At 38.7% G+C, this 17,725-nt stretch overlaps 1 protein-coding gene across 2 annotated transcripts in view; it reads right to left on the minus strand.

The window, feature by feature from the left end:
• LOC131059757 (D-aminoacyl-tRNA deacylase) overlaps window positions 1-17,725 on the minus strand; it is a 220,881-nt gene that overhangs the window by 14,263 nt on the left and 188,893 nt on the right. The window lies entirely within an intron of this gene.

Genomic DNA, 17,725 nt, shown 5'->3' on the forward strand with positions numbered 1-17,725 from the left:
TCATTATGATTGCGCGTGTGACAACTCAAACCCTTTACTTACTAAAGAATTTATATGCCCCCCAGTACTAAGTCACTAAGCAGATCTCTCTTGACTTGCAACTCAATCACCCCCTTCAGTGTTTTTATCGGGGAAAACAAAGACGATTTAAAAACAAAAAACCTACTTCATCCCTGGTCTTTGCGACTCCATTTTGAGTGTTCACGATTCACCAATGTTGCTCTGGCAACTTCGGGATTTCTTTTGACGATGTCCAAGGGCATTAGCAAACAATATGAGAGCTTGTGCTTTAATCTCAAAAGCCCGAACTTTTTATTTCGATTCATTAATCAACACCTTAATATTTATTTAGCACCCGCTCGCATTTAGTTCGGTATATTAATCGGCCTTTTGGAGGCTTCAGCAAACTTTAACGAACTTTGTTTCTCCACACTTGAGAAACTATACACTTCAAATTTTTTCCTTTCTAAGCGTTGTCCTTTGGGAAGTTTGTTGGGTATCACAGGGGCTAAAATGACTTCAATTTTAATCATTCAACGTTTTGCTAATTTTAATTCAGCATTTTTATCAGCCTTATGAGGCGCGATAAAGCATCTCTTTTGCTTTTCTAGAAAAAACGTCCAGACTTCAAAAAGTTCGAGCTTTATATTATTCGTTTGCCCTAAATGTTTGATCTTTGGCATTTCTTATGGGAAAATAAACAATATTCACCTTTGTAATTCGAACCCAATGCTTCTTTTCGACGTTTGAGGAGATAACAAGAATGATCTTCGAACTTGTGATTTGATAGAACTTTTGGTGCTTATTTCGACACTTTTTGTGTAGCCACGAATAAGAAAGTTGAAACATGATCTTTGCCCATCTGAAACAGGAAAACCTGAACTTTTTATTTTCGACTTGGTTTTTCTTTGAACGTTTTTAGGAGTCTATCGGAAATATTTTCGGTGGTTGCAAGAGCTTGGGTAAAGTCGATGATTCCACAAAATAGTCGGAATCATATATTTCAAGAGTCTATTGGAAATATTTTCGGCGGTTATTTAGAGTTCAGTGATTTTAATGGTGAAGTGCGAAGGTATCCGATTTGATTTCAAGTTCATACCATTGGGGGTTTGCTGATTGTAGGTCTTCGTGTATGGTTAGTCTGAATCTAAAACTGTTCTTAGTTTAACTGTAGGTGTTTGTCTCAAGTTGCGCTAGAATTGGGTGCTTGAACGAGTGCCTACAGTCTGAAAATCTTTTAGTGCTTTGGAGCTTGCACTATTCTTGTGGAGTTGTGAGTATATCTCTGGCCAAGGAGTTAGTTTATGTGAAATCTATCTACTTGCAACAATAATCGTTACTATCATTGTCCTTACTCCTTAGTATCCCTAAACCCTATCCTTTTGCTTTTATTTTTCCCTAGTCTGAGAATCAAAACATCAACAGATGCAAAATAGCTAGTTGCAATATTCATAAGCCCTCGAGTGTTTACCAGCAAAGCACATCATCCGCTGAGTTATCTTGAGCAATCAAGACCTAGCAGTTGGAACCTTGAGGTTGTTCCCTTTGATCATTCAGAATAACATTAGGGATTTCCTTATTCAAGAAAGCATATGATACTCTACATTCTATTCTGTGTTGACAAAGGATTAGCGTGTACTTTTCCCACATCAACAAATTGTAGTAACACTAATCTTTTCATCAAATATGATCAAACAATAACATTTTCCAGAACAAAGAGTTGATACAAATCTAGCCTTTGATTGCAAGTTTTCATTACGTCTATTATTGAGAGTAAATGCAATATTGACAACAATTTGAGGATACATTATAGTACTTAGGGTTTAGTACGTACTTCTTACATGCAGAAAGCATCACCAACCATGTCGTCCAAATGATCTGAGTCTTTCCACATAGGCGAAATTATTTCCTTCAGTTGGCAACTCAAGGAATATCAGTGATTTGTTTTTAAATTCAATTGTGTATACCAATTATTTTATCATCAACGTTTCAAATCACTCTGTGATTCATCATTAGGATGATCAAGAATACCAAGGAGAAGAAAAAGTGGTATTCTTCTCCTTGGTATTCTTGATCATCCTGATGATGAATCACAGTGTGATTCGAAACGTTGATGATAAAAAAATTGGTAACACGTTGAGACATGGACCAGCTAGGACTCGAACCTAGGACCTTCCATACGCTGCTGGAGTGCTCTACCACTGAGCTACTGGCCCCCTCTTAGACCAGTCCATTGTCGGTCCGGGTGTGGCTTATTTCCAACACCAACAACCCCCCTTAAGCCACACCTCTCGTGTGCTTGGGGCTCCTACCCTGGACTTGGCTTTGATACCATGTTGAGACATAGACCAGCTAGGACTTGAACCTAGGACCTTCCATACACTGCTGGAGTGCTCTACCACTGAGCTACTGGCCCCTCTTGGACTAGTCCATCGTCGGTCCGGGTGTGGCTTATTTCCAACACCAACAACACAATCGAATTCAGAAACAAATCACTGAATATTAGCATGGATTGTGGAAATCTGATAACACTAACTCAAGGAATGCCTACGCCTTGTAGAATTGGTCTACTTTGTCCCACACAACACTAAGAAATATTCAACTCACCATTCAACCACCCCCCATCACCAAGAGTCTTTAGTGTTGAAGTTCTTGCAGCTCTTCCAAATATTCTTCAGTGGCAACAACTGCAAGTTACTCATCAACAACAGAAAGGTGGAATCAGCCCACACAATGAAGCTGCTAGAAATTAATGTCTCCACGACCCATCAAACTCCATTCCATTTAGTGTAGCCAAAGGAATCATGATAGAAATAAGGCACACAAATCCACTCCATTAGAGAGTACAAACTTACAACAATAGATTCTAGTTCCTCTTTAATGACCAAATACTCAACTCAAATAATGCCAACTCCAAATGGATAGACAGAGCCATAGCCGTTTGAATAACTCTATCCACACATCACACATGAAGAATACAAAGCCCGATAACTACTTCCAATGCGTGATTGTCAAAGAATGTATATACGAACTGGTTTGAAATGGATTCATATGCAAAAACAACCATGATTCTCTTTTCACAAGGCAGATACTATAGACATTTGCATTTAATCAATCCCACGACACTAGGAGACATGTATTCAGACCTCCGACCCTTCTGAAATATTAAGTGTGATTAATACTTAGACCGTTCATATACATTCTATCTAACCAAACTAAGGAGGAGATGGCTGGTTCCATGCCTTCAGAGTCTTCAACAATATAAATCGAACTCCACTAATGAATGGCTTCAAATGTCAAGAGCAGGAAATGCAAATCTTCGGTCTCAAACAATATCGACCTATTCATAAATTTCCACACCTAAAACAATGCTTCAGAAATAATTTGTTTATTCCATAGCTTCCCAACAATATACTTAATTTTCAAAGATTTAAATTAACATTCATACTGCTGTCTTTATGTTCAAATATTTAAATCATTCCCATTTAATCATTATAAAATCAGCCAGCAATTGAATAATTAAGTTACCGAAACTTTATAATTAAATATTGAATGCAAAACATTTATCTCATGCACATGAAAATATTCATCAAAGCACCAAAATGATGCACAATAAAATAATATTGTATTCACTCAGAGCCATAAATATTTTCTAGCAAGCATATAGATTTCCTAAATATTTCTTGTAAATAGATCCTTCTCTGAAAAGTAAATGTATACCTCTTCAATAGCTTATTTTTGTAAAACTTCAATCAATAACTCCATCTGAGAAGTCTAGCTGACTCCTCCAAGTCCATCTAGGGTAGATAGTCACACTAGCGAAAATGGTGACTGCAAGGTTCAATCCTGAGCCTATAAATCTGAGAAACTCCTCAGAAATATTAAATAAGAAAATATAACCATTCCATATCTCGCACCAATTCCAGTGGTTGCTTATATAATTATTAATTTCAGTTCTTTCCATTACCGCACACAGTTATTCATTAAGGACAATAATTAATCTTTTTGACTAAAGTAACTTCAATTAATTATTAATAATATTACCTTTTAATTTAATTTTTAGGTAATGATATTAAATAATTAATTTTAATACTTTTTGCTCCACTTTAGTCTTCAGAAATAAAACGGGACATTACAGAAATGAGGCATCCAATTAAAACATGTCTATATAACTACATAAGAAGGCTGAGAAAAGAAGAAGAAAAGCCAAAACTTGAAGAAGTTGCTAAGGAAGATATTAGGAAGCAAGAAGAATGGTTGAAACCAAAGCCATGAGACATTGCTATAGAATAGAGCATTGAGCAGGGGCAAAAAAGTTCTTGCATACAAGTTGAAGTTACAGATCCATTTTTAGAAGATGTTTTATCGACTTCTAATGAGTGTGTATGACAACAAAATATTGATGAAGTTAAGGAGGAACATGCATTACTTGTTGAAAAAATGAAGAGCCCAAGATGGAAATAGATGTTTCAACTTTCAATACATATACTACCCACCAATCTTCATAAGGGTGTGGGGAAATCGATGTTCAAATCCATGAACTATCCACCGATCTTCATAAAGGTGTGAGAAACCACTACTATTTCCACCTTAAAACACTTATTACTGCTGTTTATTATTTCCAGAATACTGTATGGATAGACCAGAGTTCCCAAACTCGCTGCGAGTCAAGCGAGTTTGTCAAGTTGGCAAGTCGAGCCAAGCTTGGCGAGGACTCGACGAGTTTTGCTCATAACTCGTTTGACTCGGGCGAGTCAGGCGAGTTATGGTAAAACTCGCCGAGTTTGAGCTCCAGGACTCGCGCCGCGGCATGTTGGACATGGCAGACAGAGAGGCTGAGTCTGTGGCTATGGCAGAGGAGGAGGATAGAGAACGATCCGACACAGGCACAACTGATGTTGATCATTGTGGCACCTCACAAGCGGAGACTATGGCTACTCAGTCATCCAGAACCTACCTTAGACTACTCTGAGGCTGAGGCTGAGGCTGAGGATGAGCTAGAGCTTTTATTTGATGATGTTATAGTGTCTTTAAGCATTATTCAATAATGGGTGCATGAAACAAGTTATAAATCGTTAAAAATCTCTAAATTTCAAGGGTTTTTTTATTTTGCCGAGTCACGAGTCGAGTCGGCCTTGCCGAGTCCGAGTTTGGGAACTTTGGGATAGACATAGATGACTTAAGTGAAAATATTTTTCAGGAACAACTGCAGACTGAAGCATAGAAACAAAGTTTGTACTTCATTTATCTGTTCCTGATACTTGAGACTAATCAGTCATTATTTGCTGTTTACAAAAAATAGTATGCACATGATCAGAAATGCTTAGAATTGCAGAATTAATACTCAGCAGAAAACATGATGAATTCCAACTCAACAGGGGTGTAAACCCATTCATATGTATACCTGTTGACGTGTATTTTCTACACAATCATACACAGAATAAAATACCGACAGGCATCTTATCCTCTCTTGAGAAAATAGTCTCTAACTGCTGAAGATCTGCAAAAAGGATCAGTTAGATGGACTCCAAGGTTCTTTTAGTGGGGTCTCCACGTGTGGACAAGCTTTTTTAGTGGTATGATGTGATTTGCTGTTCCCTCCAAGGCGTCTTACGTATTCAAAGCTCGAAGATTTTACTAAACTAAAAGGAACTTTCAAAAAATGGAAAAAGGACAGGGTTTAAGAAAGTCTAATCTAGCCTAACCCTATGAACGACTTAGCATGAATGAGATTTGGCAAGACTCAACCAACTTCAATTTTGCCATAAGATAACAACTCAATTGAAATTAGTGCGATCTTCTAAGGTAATAATGGTGTTCAATGCATCAAAGACCAAGGACACTACTATGAAGGTACATATCCTAGATGCGAAAATGCTTGAAGGTTAAGGACTCAAAAATGTTTTCCAGTCGACCACGCAAGGCGTTCTTACAATCAGCAAGAAGCTAGTGGTTTGGATTGCGAATCCTACCAAATATCAAATCTCACACTTAGCCTTTCAAATTAACAAACTACTTTGATTGAGCGTGATTCAAGTACATCCAACAACCATGAAGATAACTTATGAAATTTGCAACAAAACACCATAACTTCAATATTTTATTGATTTCCAAGTCATCATATACAACAATTGCTTGAATTTCTCTCTTCAAGACTCAATCTTGCTACAAAATAAAAATTGCTTCTCTCACACTTATTCACTATTTTTCTATTAACTCTCCCTCTAAATGAAATGAAAAATGGGGGTATAAATAGCATCCCCAGTTACAATGAAAGGTCCAGATCGAAAGCAAATCAATGGACAAGATCATGACACCTAAACCCTAATTAGGGTTTGTTACAAATGACCTCCTTTTTACTGAACAATATTAAATACATAGCCAAATATTAAATTTGGCACAAAAATCTAGGAGGTATCAACCAATGAGAAATAAGATGTCATGTCATCTGTAACAACCTTTCATCTAGAATCTTATTCCCTTTCCAATTCTCTTTCTTAGCATATGCAATGAATTTTGTCACGATTCCTTCAATTTCTGTGCTTGGAATCTCGGGAAGATTCTTGATACTCTCTTCTAAGTGGATAACCTGATCAAATGCATCTAGAAGAGCTGTGTCCCAAGTAGGTTCAAGTTCCTTTGTTCTATCAATCAGGAGCATGGTGGCATACATTTGATCATACTGCTCATCTGTAACATCTGCGTCCTTGCGAAAGATGATCTTGATTCTATCCTCAAATTCTTGTATATCCACATCTGTCTCGACCTCGATCCTTCTGCCAAGAATGGTACGAAGTACCTCAAATACTCTGTCCTGGATCGGATTGATCACCTCCTCAACTTGACCACATCTAACACTGATGTCCTCAAAGAGAACACTCTTTATATGGAGTAAGGTTGACCACTGAAACAAACTGTGAGAATCACCTTCTAAGATCCTCTCTTGTGCTAAAATTCTTCTGGATGTGTGTCTTATAACTTTCAAGACAGGGATGACAACGTCCTTGGTATGGGCAAATGCAGCTACTGTTGCCATCAATCTGTGAATAATCTCAAGAACTTGGATAGCCTGATGGGTGATCTTCGACATCCTTGCAACAAACTCAATGGCCACCGTGTGAGATCTATCCATCCAACTACATGTACGCTGGACCATATTCCTGAATCTTTCTGCTTCATTGATTGATTGAAGGGGCAATGCCTGCAATGGTGATCTAACTGGATCCTGACGTCCCAAAGGTTCATTGATGTGACTGAAATATGTCCTCCATGCACCGACCTCTTTCTCAAGCTTTCTATTCTTTTCTACTTCTTCTCTAAACTTGTCCTTCAATGCCTCAAATGTGTCGGTGGCATCATCTAAAGTCTGCTCTGCTGTGGATGGTCCTAACTCAATAGTCTGTATATGATAGTCCTCTGCTAGGATCTCACCCTCATATTTGTCTGCTGCCGGTGTAGCTATCTGCAGTTTTCTAGATCCAGTCTCATCCCGAATCATCTTGGACATCTTTGTAGCCTTCTTCTTCTCTGTTGTCATATGTGAACGTCCCACGAGGCTCTCTAAATCAATTGCACTGTCCTCGTCCTCAATTACGATCACCTTAGTCAATCTTTCCTTCAACCAATCTGGGATATTCGATCTTGTCTCTTGAACTTGAATTTCTTTATGTACCATTTCTTCTTGTCTGGGAGGAGATGTCACTTCATTATCATTATCTAAATCATAGTCTTGGAGAAATCCATCGGATGAAACATGCTGTGCTTGTTCTTCTTCCTGTCTGTCATTCTGTACCATCGATTCCATGGATTCCTCCACTCGAATTGTTCTATCCTCTGGCCTGGAAGAAGTACCTGGTGCTTGATCTTTGTTAGCACCTTGCTTTTTCTTGGAAGGCTCTTTCTTTTCTGATCTTTCCTTTCTCTTCGAACCTCTCGAATGGAGATTGCCCTCACTGGCACATCGAAGGTTACCTTCACCTGAATTCCTAGGATTAGGATTGCCTTCACTAACACTGGCTCCACCTTCGGCTGGTTTCTCTTCCAAAGTAAAAGACATGGCTATGCCTTGTTCTCTCAACTTCTGATGCTGAACGTCTACCCATCTGCGAGTGCAAGACAAGACTGGTGCCATCAAATCATCTAAATCCACGGCCTCGGGCTCATTCCAATTCAAACTTATTGTCTTGCTTTCTCTATCATATGAAGATTGGATGTGCCTGCCGTTGTCCTGAGCTTGGTCGGCTACTCTGTAAATCTTACATTTCCTGATGAAATCCAAAGGCAATCTAGAATGTATCTTACGTTTCACTTCGAGATCATCTAGGAGATTCATCATAAAATCTTCAATCTGGTACTCATGTCTAAATCTTCTACCGACCGTCTCCTCTAAATGTCCATGTGGATCAAAACTATTCCTCCAAGCAAAAGATGAAAAAGGATACAAGGCTAACTCCTTCTCTGCGTCATCCATGGCTAAGACATTAGGACATACCTCAACTGAATTACCCAAAATAATAGGTACCTGAACTCCATTCTGATGTCTGTGTCTGAATGCCTTCACATATGCTGCCAACTGCCTTGTTACTTCAAGTAACACAATTCTGTCTGTCGGGTACCTCGGCAACATGTATGGAGGTAAAGGACATCCATACACTCTAATGTAAGTGAACTTGGGAAACTGAATGAACCAAGCACCGTACCTCTTGATGAACTCCTGGGCATCCTGAGATAATCTGTTGTGAATCCCTCCTTGCAACGTCCTTGTGATGTTCATCGTGAAAGTATCATTGATTAACTTGTAGTTCTTCCCTGGTGGATGATGCAAGTAGGTATAGGATTCACAAACTCTGACCTCGCCGGGTCCTCTTCCAATCACTCCTCTGTGAGGTAGTCCTGCGTACTCAACGCTCCTGATTAAGGCATAGATGACGTATGAACTCATGTGGAAGGACTTAGTAGCCCTGAGTCTTCTCAACTGTACGTCTAAGCAATGGCTAATTATCCTAGCCCAATGTATTGTACCCTTTCCTTGAACAATCACCTGGATGAAGTAAAACATCCATTTCTCAAAATAGAAGGCATGAGGCGCTCCTGTAACTCTGTTGAGCATGGTGATCAAATCTCTGTACTCCTCCTGGAAATCAATCCTGTGTGGTGTGTTCGGTACTTTGCTCAGACGGGGACGACTCTTAAGTAGCCAGTTCTTATTGATTATGCTTAGGCAAGCATCTGGATCATCATCGTACACTGACCTGGCTCCTTCAATGCTCTTGTATATCATGTCCCTATGCTCTGGAAGATGGAAGGCTTCACTTATGGCTTCCTCTGAAAGGTACGCCAAAGTGTTTCCTTCGTTGGACACAATTGTCCTGGACTGTGGATTGTAATGACGGGCACACTCGATCATCAACTCGTGGCACTGAATGGCTGGAGGAAAACCGGCCGCCTTGATGATGCCACTCTCTATTATTCTCCGGGCGACAGGTGATGGCTTGCCGATGTAAGGGACCTCTCGGAACTTCTTCGTGCTAAAGTTCCCCAAGTTTGTATCTCCAATGTTGCTCCACTTGGACACGATCTTGGTCTCCACTTCTTCGGTCTTCTGATCTTCTTTCATGAGAGCCGAGCGGCTGGTGGATGCTCCCGCCTTTGGGGTCGCCATACCTACACAACATTTCATTATAAGAAATAGATTTTGCAATAAATAACGTAAATAAGAGAGATAAATTTTAGGAAATCTCATGATAAGTCTCTAGAGTTATCATTTCCTAAAATACAACGATTGAGCCAAGAGAAATTCAAGAATCAAAATTTCAAAATTTGAAATATGACGATGAATGAATAAAACAATAATAATAAATCGCCATACCTCGATAGAGAGCTAACTCTAGAATGCAAAAGATAAAAATTCGCCTAGGCAAAATTGAGGTATAAAGTAATCTTCAATATGATCTCCTCAAAATTGACTTCGCCACCTCTGGAAAGAATGTGATCTTCAATTATCGCCTTGGACGTGGTCTCAAATGGATCTTCAAATTCATACTTTGGCGTGGTCTTCAAGTTCGCACCACCTTTGGTCTTCAAGCACACTTCGCACTCCACACAAGATGATACTAGCGCCACCTTTTGGATGAATGGAACTCGCGCCACCTTGGATAATATTCGCACTATCTTTGAACACACTTAACACTTTCCTTCGTCTTCCTTAATTCGCATGTAGAGAGGTAAAATAATGATGTGAAAATAATAGTTTTCACCCCCCTATATATAGCGCTCTCATCGATTTATCCCTTAGGCCGACTTGATAAAATAAAACCATTTTTTAAATGATTTGCAATGAAATGACAAGGCCGACCTCCTTAAATGAGCGCTTGAAATCGATTTTTTTATTAATTAAATAATTAATTATTAATGCCTTGCGTTTTTTATTTGCAAATTTCGATTTTAATAAAGGCAAAAATAATTAATAAAGATTAACGCCATATTAAATGCCAATTTAAATAGGATTTTCAATTTTTTAAATCGATTTAGCATTTAAGGATATTTGAATTGTTTAATTTGGTGCCAAAAATATGAAAATAAAGGGACGTACCTCATCGCTCTGGTCCCTTGGAGAGGGACAGGAGCGATCCATGATTTTGGTCTTGATTCTTGCGTTTTCAACGTTCAACTCCTTCATTTCCACGTTCCAAATCGATCATCTGGTGGTCCTTCGAATTTGAATTTCTTTCTTGTGCGAGCAAGTACATCTTATGACCATTATCGCCCTGGTCCCTTGGAGAGGGACAGGAGCGATCTCCATGTTTTTGCTCGAAATTCTCCATTTTGGTACGATCCTCTCCTTGTATCATCTTCCAAATGCCATTTAAAATCCTGTGCGTCCTTGTCTTAACGTGACTTTCAAAGAATGTCATGTGTTTTGTCTAACATCGCCCTTGTCCCTTGGAGAGGGACAGGAGCGATCTCCATGTCTTCACGTTCACCTTGTATCTTTGACCCTCGAACTTCCATTGTAAGGCGAATAATATCATTGTTTGTGTCCTTTGCGCTTATTCCATTTGCTTTTGCAAGGTACCTTCGATGTTATAAGGATCATCGCCCTTGTCCCTTGGAGAGGGACAGGAGCGATCCATTATTTCTCCTTGATCTTGGCGACTTTTAAACTTCGATCTCCTTTGCAACGTCTTCCCAACGATGTCCCTTACACTTCCTAACCTTGCTTCGCCTTGATCTTTGAAGGAACGCGAGTGTTTTGATAGTATCGCCTTGGTCCTTGTCCAAAGGACAGGAGCGATATGGGGCTTTTACACTATTTGGCGATGTTTAGGCGTTCAAACCCTTGCAAATTATCTTCAAACGATGTCATGGACCTTGCATAACCTTGTGAATCTTTAACTTAGCTTAAACTTGAAGCGAAACAAGGAATCCAAAGCAAATCGCCCTGGTCCCTTGGAGAGGGACAGGAGCGATATGATCCCTAGGTCCATTTTGGTGATTATCTAACGTTTGAAATCTTCATGCATCACCTTTCTACCCTTCCGTGGACCATCTAAGACCTTGCGAAATCTTGTCCTTACGTAAATTTTGCCTGAAATGGTTAATACATCTAACATCGCTCTAGTCCCTTCCTGAGGGACAGGAGCGAAGTTCATCATTATGTGCTTGTTCTTGTTTTTATCAACTTGCCATCATCTTCATTACGTGAAATGATGTCCTTTCGACCTTCTTGGTTGCTCGAAACTTGTTTGCCTTTTGAAATTTACGCCATTATGTAGATATCGCTCTGGTCCCTTCCCATGGGATAGGAGCGATCTGGGTCTTGTGGCCTTCATTTCACTTTGTCACCTTCCAAATTTATATTCAACGGACTCGTCCTTCTTCACTCTATTCGCCCATGCCTTGACATTGTTTGGAACTTTGCAAGAAAAGCAATTATATCAAAAATCGCTCTGGTCCCTTCCTGAGGGACAGGAGCGAACTAGGCATTTAACACTGTCACGGACGTCCCAAAAATCTTCAATTTATATTCAATGCGTTCATCTCATGTTCCTCTTTGTTTTTGAACGTAAACTTGCCTTGACCCTTGTCTGGATTTTGCAAGATGAGTGAAATCGCTCTGGTCCCTGGGAGAGGGACGAGAGCTACAAGGTACCTCGCCCTGGTCCCTTGGAGAGGGACAGGAGCGATTTGGTCAATATAGGTCATTCTCCTTCGTTTCTGCATCTCAAATTATATTCATTTGGCAAAGCATCTTCCTTTGGACGTCCTCAAATTGCTAAGTCATCAAAATCTTGCAAGGACGAGGCGAAATTTGATTTGTAGCTCCGGTCCTTCACTGAGGGACAGGAGCGATTTTCCTCCTGGAGGCCTTTCTGTGCTCATGAAAATCTTCAATTTATATTCAATGGAAAGACCTCGTCGTTCTCCATCACTTCAAACGTAAAATTTGTCTGGACTCTGCAAGGATGATGAGATATTTGAAATTGAGCTCCCGTCCTTCACTGAGGGACAGGAGCGATTTTGCTCCTATAGGCCAAAATAACAAGATTTTTCACATTTTAACACTTCACGAGGCGAAAATAAATCAATTCTAATGCCCAGGATCAAAATTCAAAAGAGTCAAAATTTGGTCAAAATATTCAATCAGACAAAAATTCATATTGACGGTCAACACTTAGACAAGTTTAAGCTCTGCATGAACATTCCAATTGAAAATTAGACCATTTTGGCGAAATCATTGCATTCAAAAATTTGCATTCTAGAAAAGAAGCTCAAAAGCTCTCAAAAACGACTGGATTTTGGCTTGAAAAGGCAAAATTTAAAACCCTAAGGCTTGGCCCTAAATCCAGACAACTAACTAACTAACAAAACCCTAAAAACGAAAGCGAAAACGAGCGAAAAACAAGCAAAAAGAGGGGGTCCCCATTTGCGATGGGGCGATGTGTGAAATGGTCACAACAATACCAAAGGTCTGTGCTCAACAAACTTTACTTTCTCCCTTCCATGTCAATTCAATCACCAGTAGGAAGAACTCATGCCAATATCAAGGGTCACGCCAATCAAGGTATTTATTGTGCTGGAAATAATGATCAGACTCCGCCCTTCAGCACTCACAATAACACTCAAAAACCCCTATGACTCAGGCACACACTTAGGAAAGAACAACTACATAAAATACTAGGATCACACTTGCATGGAAATGCCAAAGAAATACTCAACCGACACTTTAATATTTTCCTTTTATTGAATTGATCTTTATTTTTATCACTACCCAAACACTCACATTTCTCCTTTATTGAGTTGATTCACTTAATAAGAATGAGGCTCTTTATTTTCATGCCAACATTAAAAGCAGTGAATGTTAATAAACTTCCACACCAATAGAATAGAGGTTCACAATGAACAAAAATCGCCATTAAAATATTCAGAAATACAATAACCTTTAAAACAAATCACCTGGCAATGTATTCATGTATGAAATTTTGCAAATACAAAACTTTCTGCAAATTCGTCTCCAATGGAGACTTGACGAATTTGGCCCAAATGTGAACCTTGGTTGGATTCACCCTTAGAAAGAGCTAGGTTTTCGTCCAACCCTTTATCAATCTAATAAAGGTTTCTGTCCTCAAAGATCAGCTCATACAAAGCACCATACAAATTTTTCATATAAAAAACCATGCCTTAATACAACCTAGCAAGACTCCTTATAAAGATCTCCAATCACATTCTAGAAGAATAGGTCACATTTAATGTTTGCAAGGTTTCATTTAATATTTGTCACAACTGGAGAAGTTTATTTAATAAAGTGACTATTTTAATATTTTCACTTTTTTTTTAATTAAATTAATTAATTATAAGTCATCCTAATGAATTTTTTTGGGCAACTTAATCCACTAATTTAACTGAGTCACTTTACCAAAATTTGGGGACATTACAAAGGGTAAGTCATTGCCATATGTAGTTGATCCTAAATTGGGAATGTTGAGCCACAAGAATGATTGTGTTGATGATCTCTCAACATCTAAACTAACAAAAGGAGGAAAGGGTTAAAGGCAATAATGGGAAGGACCTAAAGGCAATAAGTTCCCTTGGATTGGTTCTAAGCACTTTGTTTTTGGGGATGCATGTCAATGCTTCGGTACAAATCCATTTCTCGTCTATGTTGTTCTCCATTCATGCCAATGTAATGCTTGTTCATTGGTCCATTCATGCTCACCAAACAACATGGGAAGAGTGTTCTAGTTTATTCCATTGTGAGGGTGGACCTACCCATGGTTGCAACCTCTACACTCCTGTAATGTTTCCTTCCTAAGCATTGACAGTTTGATGACCATTAGCCTATTCCTTGGGTTCTCATAGGCTAATGTGGTTGGGTAAGGGAACTCCTTGGGATTTGGAAACCTTGCAGTTCTGCCTATTTGGTATTTATAGAAGTTGCCTCCAGCTCAGCTCGGTAAGAAATGCATCATGACACTTTTTGGAGCGGTTTCAAACATTTAGTCTTTTATTGCTATTTTTAGAAAGTCATCATTTCGGCACCAATTTTGTCACTCAACATCAGTTATACCTTGGCATGGTCGATTTGTATATTTAATGATTATTTGGTGATTATGGGTAATCAAGGTAATTATTTAAGTAACGCTAATGTTTTAAAGTTAAATGTTTAACCTATCGTATTTAAATATTTAAGTGACTTCATAAAGTGGTTGCCTAGGGGACATAAGGAGACTTAAAAAAGTCAAGTTAATTTTGTTTTAAAAGGAGTGACGCCTACATGGGAGACATAAGGAGATTTTCATTAAATTAAAATTAATGTTTATTTACCCAAGTTGGGTGTGGGGTTTTGAGGGAGGAAATAAAAAGTGTTTTGAAAGCTCATTTTGCATATGCTAGAGAATTTTAACGGGATATTGTTGGTTTGAAGTTTGAACTTTGTACATCCAAGGGATTTGTGAGGATGGAAACCCTCATGGAGGACATCAGCTGCAAAAGTGAAATATCTTTCCTAGCTGACTGCTGGTGGTTTCATTTGGGAACTACACGAGCTTATTTGATAAGAAATTTCAGTTTGCTTGCCAGGTATTGAAAAAGAAACTATTGGACAGATTTGCAAAGACAGAGTTAGCAAATTTGATAGCATTTACATCAGAAATTTCAAATCATTTTGCTTGCCATACATTTTCTAGAGATGGCCATACTGGTGAGGGCATGATTTTCCTAGGGCAAATCACCTAGTGTTTGATGCAGAGTTTGGCTTGCAATGGGATGCCTTGGTAACTATTTTGCACAGTGAGAGTTCTGGCGTTGGAGCAGCTAGGATTTGAAGGCCATATGCAACCACAATTTGCTGTTTACGGTCACATATCAGACCAATTTACAACAGCAGCAAATAGGTATGCTTGTATTGTCATTTTGAGGCTTTTTGGCCATATGGATATTGTTGTTTTTTAATGATATATGTGCAGTCCAAACTCTAATATTTCTGAAAATTATTTTCAGCTTGTGGGCATTTCAAATATTCAATATATTTGTGTTCAGTTCATCTGGGCATTGTTACAAACACTTCTCTTTGATTGCATTCTTCATATTATCATTAAAATCCATATACAGCATTAAAAAAACCTAAAAACAAAGTAGGATGCATATTACAATTCCACCCACCCCATGGAAGGAAAGGGAATCTAATGCAAACCCCTCGTAGATGGAATAATCATCAGTCAACAGACCATCCTTACTTCTCACACCAAATTTCCAATATAGTCTTATGTGATCAACTAAAAATCAATAGGTCCAACCACATTCGAGAGAAGAAAAGTCTTGTCTCCCATCTCTATATGGATTGAAGTACGAGATACCTAACTTTTGATTACAACTCAAGGTATGAAAAAGATTGTTATATTTCAAATTTATCTGGGAGATGTTCCCTCTTATTGAGTTTTCTTTGATATATTCATCTGTGTCTTTTATCGGTCTTATGTGGCGCGATAAGAAAAGAGTGCTCTGTCGTCAAGGCCTTCAAACCTTATTTCGCCTTACTTGCTTCGAGGTAGATAGGAGATTCGAAGCATAGAGGTGTCGGGGCTCCAGGCATTTTAAAACGTGAAACAAACTATCCCTCTCGGTACTTTATCAGCCTTTGAAGGCCCAATAGCAAGACGGGATTATTTTCGGCCTTTGTAGACGTTTGGCTTTGATGGGCTTTCAGAGGCAATGTCGAGGGTTTCTTCTAGTATTTCACAGGCCTTTGAGAAATACGACTACAATGAACTTTGGCCCTTTTTGTGATTTGCGATTTTGGCTCAGCCAAGCTTCAGTATTCCCTTGGGTGATTGCAATTGGGGTTTGAACAAATCGACCCTTTCTCTCTTAAGCGAGCTACGGGAGGGTCCCCTGTCTAAGACGGGGCGTGGTGCGACGCACAACACATACTATGTCATTACAAGATTTCTGTCATCATGGGAAATACTAAAAAAATATTGAAAGGGTGAAGGATACAACTTGCAGTAAAGGGCATATAGATTCTTTAATTCCGATTCAAAACTATTTATGCCTAAGGGATCTGGGTGACATTTCGAGGCATGTGAAGGAAAAAGACTTTTAAAGATCAATATCATTATTTCTGATGATTCTTCATTCCATGCAGTTAGATAGAAGAATTCCATGGAGAATCATAAAGAATATGTTGTAATCATTATTTCTGATGATTCTTCATTCCATGCAGTTAGATAGAAGAATTCCATGGAGAATCATAACGAATATGTTGTAAGTTCTAATAGAGTTATGGAAGTTCAATGCTTGTAGTTCATGGGCCACTACTTGAAATTTAATTCTACACTTGAACACAAAGTTATGATGCCCAACATAGACTATGGTCTAATGGAGGTAATCACAATTGTTGGGACAGGAAGATGCTTATGTTGGAAGGCAATAAGGAAGTTAGGCATTATTTTTATATTAAGATTTTGTGGCAAAGTATATTGTGGTCATGAAGGAGAATCTGCAAAGAATGAGATACTACAAGGTAACAATGATTGGATGACTTCAATGATTGCAACAAGGTTGGAGGTCATTACATATATTCAAGAGAAGACCAAATACGCAAATATGGACACATGCTGGGAAGGGTTTGATTTTCTCATGTCAATGCATTTCTCGCACCAAGGTGGTACCACAACTTTTCATTACTTTGCAAAGACACAAGGTATGCAACAACTTCTATGTTGTGGGTGTAGGAGAGATAGACATAGTGTTGGGTGTGCAATAGCTACATTCTATTGGGGAGTTCACTCTAAACTATCAAATCATGGAGTTAAAATTCAAATCAAAAGCAAAAAAGGTAGACTTTGAGGCATTGAAGATGAAGCTCCAAGTGTCATCTTAGCTAAGAGAATGGCACAAGTACTTTGGATTGAACATTGATTGGTGACAACCACAACTTCATCCTTAGGTGAGACACTTAATCATTATAATATTTAGTCTATGTGGGATAAGCATAGTATGGAGCTCAATGTTACACCTCTAAAATTGACAAATAAATTGGCACCATGAAAGGGATTCAAGAAGATGTTTGCTGGGAGACTCCAACTCATGACATAAAAATTAAGACAGTGATAGCGGTATAGCAGTGATAAAACTAATCATGACAGCAGTGACAGCAGGGACAGAAGCATAACAACAATAAATATGTTATGATTCAGATTTATAGATAATGATATAGGTTATATCA

The sequence above is a fragment of the Cryptomeria japonica genome, chromosome 3 (genome assembly GCF_030272615.1).
Source record: "Cryptomeria japonica chromosome 3, Sugi_1.0, whole genome shotgun sequence".
In the NCBI taxonomy this organism is placed as follows: Eukaryota; Viridiplantae; Streptophyta; class Pinopsida; order Cupressales; family Cupressaceae; genus Cryptomeria; species Cryptomeria japonica.